This window comes from Bidens hawaiensis, unplaced genomic scaffold (assembly GCF_021521415.1).
Source record: "Bidens hawaiensis isolate Kalapana, Puna unplaced genomic scaffold, B.hawaiensis_p1.1 tig00025180_1, whole genome shotgun sequence".
NCBI lineage: Eukaryota > Viridiplantae > Streptophyta > Magnoliopsida > Asterales > Asteraceae > Bidens > Bidens hawaiensis.
The window spans coordinates 234,414-241,409 of NW_027494005.1; the positions used below are offsets into that span (position 1 = coordinate 234,414).

Here is a 6,996-nt window from a genome sequence, read left to right on the forward strand (position 1 = left end):
CATGAGTGTTTTTAAAAGAATTTTTTTATATTTTAAAGATAGATAAGAGTTTGATGAATGGGTTGTGAATGCTCTCTTTCATCCGGTGAAGCCGTGCAAATCTGGAGGCTGGGTCCTACTGAAAGGTAGAATCCAATGAAAGTTGGATGGTATTAGAAGTCCAAATTCAAACTAACGGTTTATAACATGGAAAATCAAGTTGCTAAGTTCTTCCATCATTTTGGGTATAGAATCTAATCAAGTAAACCTAACATACTATATATTGACTCAATAGATCATATAACCAACACGTTTTCAGCCAAAGGCTCCCGCAAATTCTTATCTTTGACATAAATATATCTACACATAGCTAGTGTCTATTAGGCCAGTCATTACGAAACTAGTAAACAACATTGTAAAATTGTAAATATCGCTGACCAAACCTAAATCAATATTTGCTAGTAACAAATATTTTATGCTTACAATAATTATCACAAAACAAACAAAACTTCTAGTTTAAAGTTTTAACCTTATTATAAAAAATAAAGTTGGGTACGTACCTAGATTTTTTGTTAACCCTACCAAACTAACTTATAAACAAACCCCTCTACACCTTTCTTTTGTCTTTTGAAACCCCCAAACCCTTTACATTATTAAAAAAACCATACCACCTTCCTCGAACCCACCCTTTGTCCTCAACCCCTTTCATACGTACATGCACCCATCCACCTATATATACACACACACATACATACATTCAACTCCCACTATCCCATAATCCATCCTCACCAAACAAAACAAAACAAACAGCCTCACACTCATTCAAATTCAATTAATGGAACAACCTTTAAACCACATAAACTGGCCTACTGCTTCATCTTCCTCCGATTCATCCTCATCTGAATCTTCAAACTCCGGTCAAAAGCCAAAACACTCAAACCAAATAAAGGGTCCATGGACCGCTGAAGAAGACAAGATTCTCACACGCTTTGTCGAACGTTATGGGGCCCGCAACTGGTCACATATTAGTAAATATATTAACGGTCGATCAGGCAAGTCGTGTAGGCTCCGCTGGTGTAACCAGCTTAGCCCCGACGTGCATCACCGGCCGTTTTCTCCGGCGGAAGATGACACCATTTTGGCTGCTCATGCTAGGTATGGAAACCGGTGGGCCACCATTGCTAGATTGTTACCCGGTCGGACTGATAATGCGGTTAAGAACCATTGGAATTCGACGTTGAAGAAACGGGTGGTGGATGATGTTAAGATGAGTTTTAACGTTGGGAATGATGTGGGTGTGGTGTCGGACGAGGATGATCCAATGACAACGTTGTCGTTGGCGCCGCCGGGGAGTGGGATGTCGGGAAATGTGTCGGAGACGGAGAGTTTGCCGGCGGGGTTTTGGGATGTGATGAGGGGTGTGATTGCAAGAGAGGTTAGAGAGTATGTTACCACGTCGTTTCCGGAGAGTTCTTCTGGCTCTGGGTTTCGTTGACTTTTGTTGACTTGTTTTTTTGTTTTTGGTTTATGATTATGGCCATATGGGAATTAAATGTTGATATTTTACTCAAGTGTGATTTTGGCATTTTGTTGATATCTTTTATTTAGTTTTACTGGATTATTTTTTATTTTACTCAAACTGCAAGTGGACTGAATGAATTAACATGGATATGGGAATTTAATCAAAAACAAAAGAAGAATGTTTGACAAAATGCAATTTCATGTTTGATGTTGGAAATGCATGATTCAATGATTAAACTTTGGAATCCTTGTGTTTCGGAAAACCCTGATTCAATTATTAAACACGGAATCCTGATGTTTCAGAAAAGATTGACTAAACATACCTCATTCTGTAAGTTTTATCGTACTTCTTTCCGAAAATATTAAATCAAAAATATATTCTTTTCTTTGCCTTTTAGTGTAAAAATTGATAATAATATTAACTAATGTAAAATGTTAAAGGAGTGATTCAAGTGAGAACAACGGGAAAGAGCCGAGAGCATGATGATGTTGCAAATTTAACAAATTTTTTCTAGAAAATATATAAATATATATTAAAAAACACCTCCATAGGGGATGTTTCCGGGTTAATTGAAGCTCATTTGAAAGAGAGTGTTAGAAAGATGTGAATGCTCTAAACTATTTTAAGGTTAACAATGCTACACTGTAATATTTATTTTATTTTACTGAAGAAACACTAAGTGACCCCGGGTAGATTACGGATAATCTGGGGGTTAAATAGATGTTTCCCACGAGGGGTTAGATCCGGCAAAGATGGTTCTTCTGATGACCTGCAAAACAGACACCGTGAGCTCGTCACTGAGAAGGGGGGGTACCTCCTTGTGACCACCCTCCGGCGTGAGAATCAGACTAGATTGCTCTTGAATATAATTGTATATTAAGAGAATGACTAGAGCAGATATCAGGTAATATATCAAGATATAAGATATGAGATAAGATGATACCATTCCAAGGTGTTGGAGTATTTATAGCCGAAGGTAGGTTTCCAAGCAGGTACAGCCGGCTGAATAGTATTCCTGTTCTACCAACTGTGGGCTACGCACGTGCCATGCTGGTAGTTGGTGGGTAGGCAGCGGCTGATAGTGACCAGGCCGGCTGTGTACTATTCCTTTTCCACCAACTGCAGGCTATGCACGTGGTATGACAGGGGTTGGTGAGTAGGCAGCGGCTAATAGTGACATTAGGTACAAGAGCATGCTGCTCGTTGTACTGTTGTCAGTGAGCTGTCGTATCTTTGGTCAGATCTTTTGTCCATACCTCGTCAGGTACAGTACAAAAGATCCTCCAGTATCGTACGGACTGGCTCATTTGGGCGGGAGTTTTCCCGGCTTTGTGCGGGAGTGTTCCCAGCTTGCTCACTCCTTCTTCAGGTGACATTACTGAATTATTTAAGAGTTTAGTGCCTTGTGCGTGTAGCCTTGCTGCGCGGGTAGCCTTCCCTGATGGCTAGTATCCGTTGCTGCGGGAACAGGCGGAGTACGTCGACCATTGGGAGGCTTTTCCTGCGGGAACAGCTTGCGTACTGCGCGTAAGGACGTCACGTCTCTGAGCATGGTGGGTCCTGCGGATCCAGTTGGTTTCTGCGTAGACGTCTCTCTTCAAGGTGAGTCTTGCGAGTTTACCCTTTGCGCAGACGTCCCCTCTTGAAGGTGAGTCTTGCGGGTTCAACTGCGTAGACGTCCCTCTTTGAGGTGAGTCTTGCGGGTCCAACTGGGCTATGCTGGGACCTACCTCTTCAAGTCCCCCCAGTCCAATGTTCTTCTCATGATTTGTTAATAAGTGAGGTGAACTTTTGGACTTAACCAAAGGGTTTTGAAAAGGGTTTAGTTTTAAGGTTTTCCATGGGGATTCTTCCCGCGGAAGTCCTAATGTCACGTGCAGAAATTCCCGATTTTTCTGCTTGATCTTTGGGTATGATGCGGGTAGGTCTGTAACCTCCTCGCAAGTCAGGAGCGTTGAGTTCCACTTGTGTAGATTCTCCATGAGGCTTTGGTAGTTTTGAACATAGTGATCAATTATGTTAAACGACCAATTCCATCTTGGAGCTTTAAACAATCTAGTTCTCGACGTTCCCGCTATGCGGGGATGTTATTCCCGTTTCCGCAAACATGGCCCAGAAGATCCTTCTTGGTTTCAATTCCCTGCGGAGTGCTAAGTATGTGAAGGGTTTCGCCTTGACACTGTACCCGCACTCGTCTTATGGTTACTTTACTTCCAATGTATTTCTGGCTTCAATTCCGTGCGGGTGCTGAGTATGTGAAGGGTTTTGCCTTGACACTGTACCCGCACCCGTCTTATAGTTACTTGGTTGCCGAGGTATTCTTGGCTTCAATTCCCTGCAGGTGCTAAGTATGTGAAGGGTTTTGCCTTAACACTGTACTCGCACCTGTCTTATAGTTACTTGGTTGCCAAGGTAAGGGGTATATTCCCGCTTATTTTTGAATCTTTTTGAATTTTTTTGAAATTCGAAGAGTTGGTGAAAGGATAAGAACAGTCCAAACTGTTGAAGGGACGTTAGTGTAGTCCGACGGTTTCTTCTGACAGTTTCAGGACGTGCAGGAAGTTATGGCGACGTGACAGTATATGGTCATTCCAGACGCTTTTTCAGGCGCGTGGGCGCGAGTTTTCGGGCGCGTGGCCGCGAAATTTATGGCACGCGTCCTGTCAACAGCTGTTGCCAGCTTGCTCTTTCCACGTGTCATAGTTTCATTGCACCTGCGCTTTCTCTCTCCTCCGCATTAAATTCATCGCATTTATTGCGATGAGCATATAAAGGGGGAGAGGGTGCATCTTAATCCACACTTTCACTTCTTTCTTCTAAGCGGTTTCCGGCGAATACTCTTAACTTTTATCGAGCATTCTCCTGAAATCGTTCTTCTTTCCATCTTCCTAAACATGTCTTCTTCCCATGATGTTGAGGCTACTGCCGAGGAGTCTGACGTGTTCGTCGAGAATCCGTCGTCCACTTCTGATAAGGACGATAAGAGTACTGCTGGCGAGTGCCAGTGTGCTCTTCCCGTCGGCCAGTATCAGTATATCGTCAGGAAGTTCATGCTCGAGCCTTTCGAGCCTGAGTTTCCTGAGCCACACCAGACGGTGTACGATGCCCCCAAGGGTACAATAGGGGTGTATGCTGCATTCTTCATCTATGGGAATCTCAAGTTCCCATTGACGAAGTTTGTATACCGTGTTCTGGAGAGACACGGTATGCACCTGACGGAGGTACACCCAATGGCGATCGCAAAGATCCGCCATTTTGAATGGGTGTGCCTCATTCTGGGCTTGGAGCCCCATGTCGACCGCCTGATGACCTTCTATTCTTGGAGGTGCATCCAGGGGTGGTATACCTTGGTCAATCGGATCAAGGGTTTGAAGATCTGCGCTACCGAGCGCAGTCTTCGGTCTTGGAAGCGGGAGTTCTTTTATATCTCCGCTCGCGTCGTCCCGATAGCGATGACGTTTAAAAACGGGAGAGCGCTCCCCAGCCTTCACGCCTCCAACTACCAGGAGGCGGAATGGTTCGCCAAGATCTCCCGGATCCAGACTCCGGTTTACCGCTTTGCGGAGTCCGGGATGGTGATGCTCGGGATGAGCCGGGTGTGGAAGAATGGTGGGGCGGAAGCACCACAGATTCCCATCGTCCTTGAATACGGTTTGAACTCTATCCCTTACGGTATGATTCATATCCTTTTGCTGATTTAGGATTTTTCTTCTAACTGTTTCTGTTTTTATTTCAGAGGGGAATGACTTACAATCGCTTCTGCATCCGCGGGAAGCTGATGGTCCCGCTCGGATGGGTACCCGTGCTCTTGACGAGAACGAGTTGCCCATCCTTGCGCAGACAGCGGATCGGTTTGTGGAGGTCTACCCGCCGGGCCACCCGATTCTGAGCGTCACGCGGCCAGGTAAGGAGTTATTTAACCCTCGCCCTCTCAATGCTGAAACCCCTGCTGGAATTCCTCTAATTCTGTCATCTTCTGATGAGGAATCCGCAGACGGTCCTTTCTTCACGCGGAAGAAGAAGGCTGCTGGCGGGAAGGGCAAGGCGAAGGTTGCCTCCACCGCCGATCAGGGGAACCGGTCTAACTCGGAGACCGAGAGCGAGGAGGCGGCGGGGAACCCAGGTGGTGTTAAGACCACTGCTCCGGAGGCTGAGACGACTGTCACCTCCAAGCAGCCCATGACGACGACGGTGACCGGTATGAAGAGGCCGGCTCCATCGGGTTCGTCCCCTCCTGTTCGCACCTTCAAGCTCAAAAGGACCCGTAAGTATAAACTTCCTTTATCTTAACTGCATAGCTTTCCGCCATTATACTTATATATCTTCTTTGTGCAGGCGCGGATGCTACCGCATTCCAGGGTGGAGCGGGGAGGAGCACCTCCAGACCCATGACGGTAGGCTCGGTCAACCTACCTGAGGCGATGACCCAGGCGACTGCGCCTGCTTCAGTTGTTGGTTCAGTTGCTCACCCGGTTGAGCCAACTGTTCCAACTGTGACGACGTCTCCGCCGGCTGTCAGTGCCATATTCACTGATTCCTTCACTGAGCCGGCGGTGAGTGTTTCTGTGGATTCTTCCGTAGCCGCGGCCACGGTTGTGAGTTCACCTCCGTTGGTTTCCACCGCGGCAGCCTCCACCACGCCTCCTCCGGCGACGGCGACTACGGCCGGTCCTTCAGGTACGTTCAGGGTTGGGGCGTCTAGCCAATCCTTGCCTCCTTCCCGTCTCTTTGACCTTTTGGATGGATATCCCTTAGGTTCAGGTGATGGGTTTGGTGGCTATCGGCCTGCTGTCGACCCTACAGGTGCGTAGGGTTATCTTGGCCTGATATCTTTTTAATCATTTTTGTCAAACTGTTTTTTGTTTTATTGCAGTTCGTGACTCCAACGAGGTGTACGCTCCTCGGTGGAGTATCCGCCGGGGAACGACCCTCCGGACTGCTGAGGATTGTGTCGAGTGGGCACGCCACGCCGCCCCCGCTGGTGCGCTGGGGGAAGCCATGTCCAGCTACCAGGAGGGTAGACTGTCGAATGAACTGCGGATTCTCCTTGCCCGGATGCAGCCGCGCGTCGAGTTACTTTGTCGTGAAAACGACAAGTTAAAGACGGCGCGTAGCCTGGAAGTGGCTCAGGCGCGGGCCATCCGGGAGGAGAACAAGAGGCTTGCCGCAGTGGCTGCGGAAAAGGAGAAGGCCTTCAAGGCCCTCGAGGTTGAAGTTCAGGCCCGGCTCGAGGCCCGTTCCAAGGCTGCCCAAGCTGTTAACGAACAGCTTCGGCTGGCTAAGGAAACTGCACGGAACGCAACTGAAAGGGCCACCAAGGCTGAAGCTGTTGCTGAGCCTCTACGCATTGAGAATGAGGAGCTTAAAGCCAAGCTAGAGAGGCTCCAGCAGGCTCATGATGCCTTGGCTATGGAAGACGCCAAGAAGCTCCAAGAGATCTTGGACCAGAGGGGCGTGCTTGACCACACTGAGCGGAAGCTAAAGGGCGTTGAAGA

At 47.3% G+C, this 6,996-nt stretch overlaps 1 pseudogene; it reads left to right on the forward strand.

The window, feature by feature from the left end:
- Positions 1-791: 791 nt before the first annotated feature.
- LOC143570997 (transcription factor MYB44 pseudogene) lies at positions 792-1,509 on the forward strand (annotated as a pseudogene).
- Positions 1,510-6,996: the final 5,487 nt, after the last annotated feature.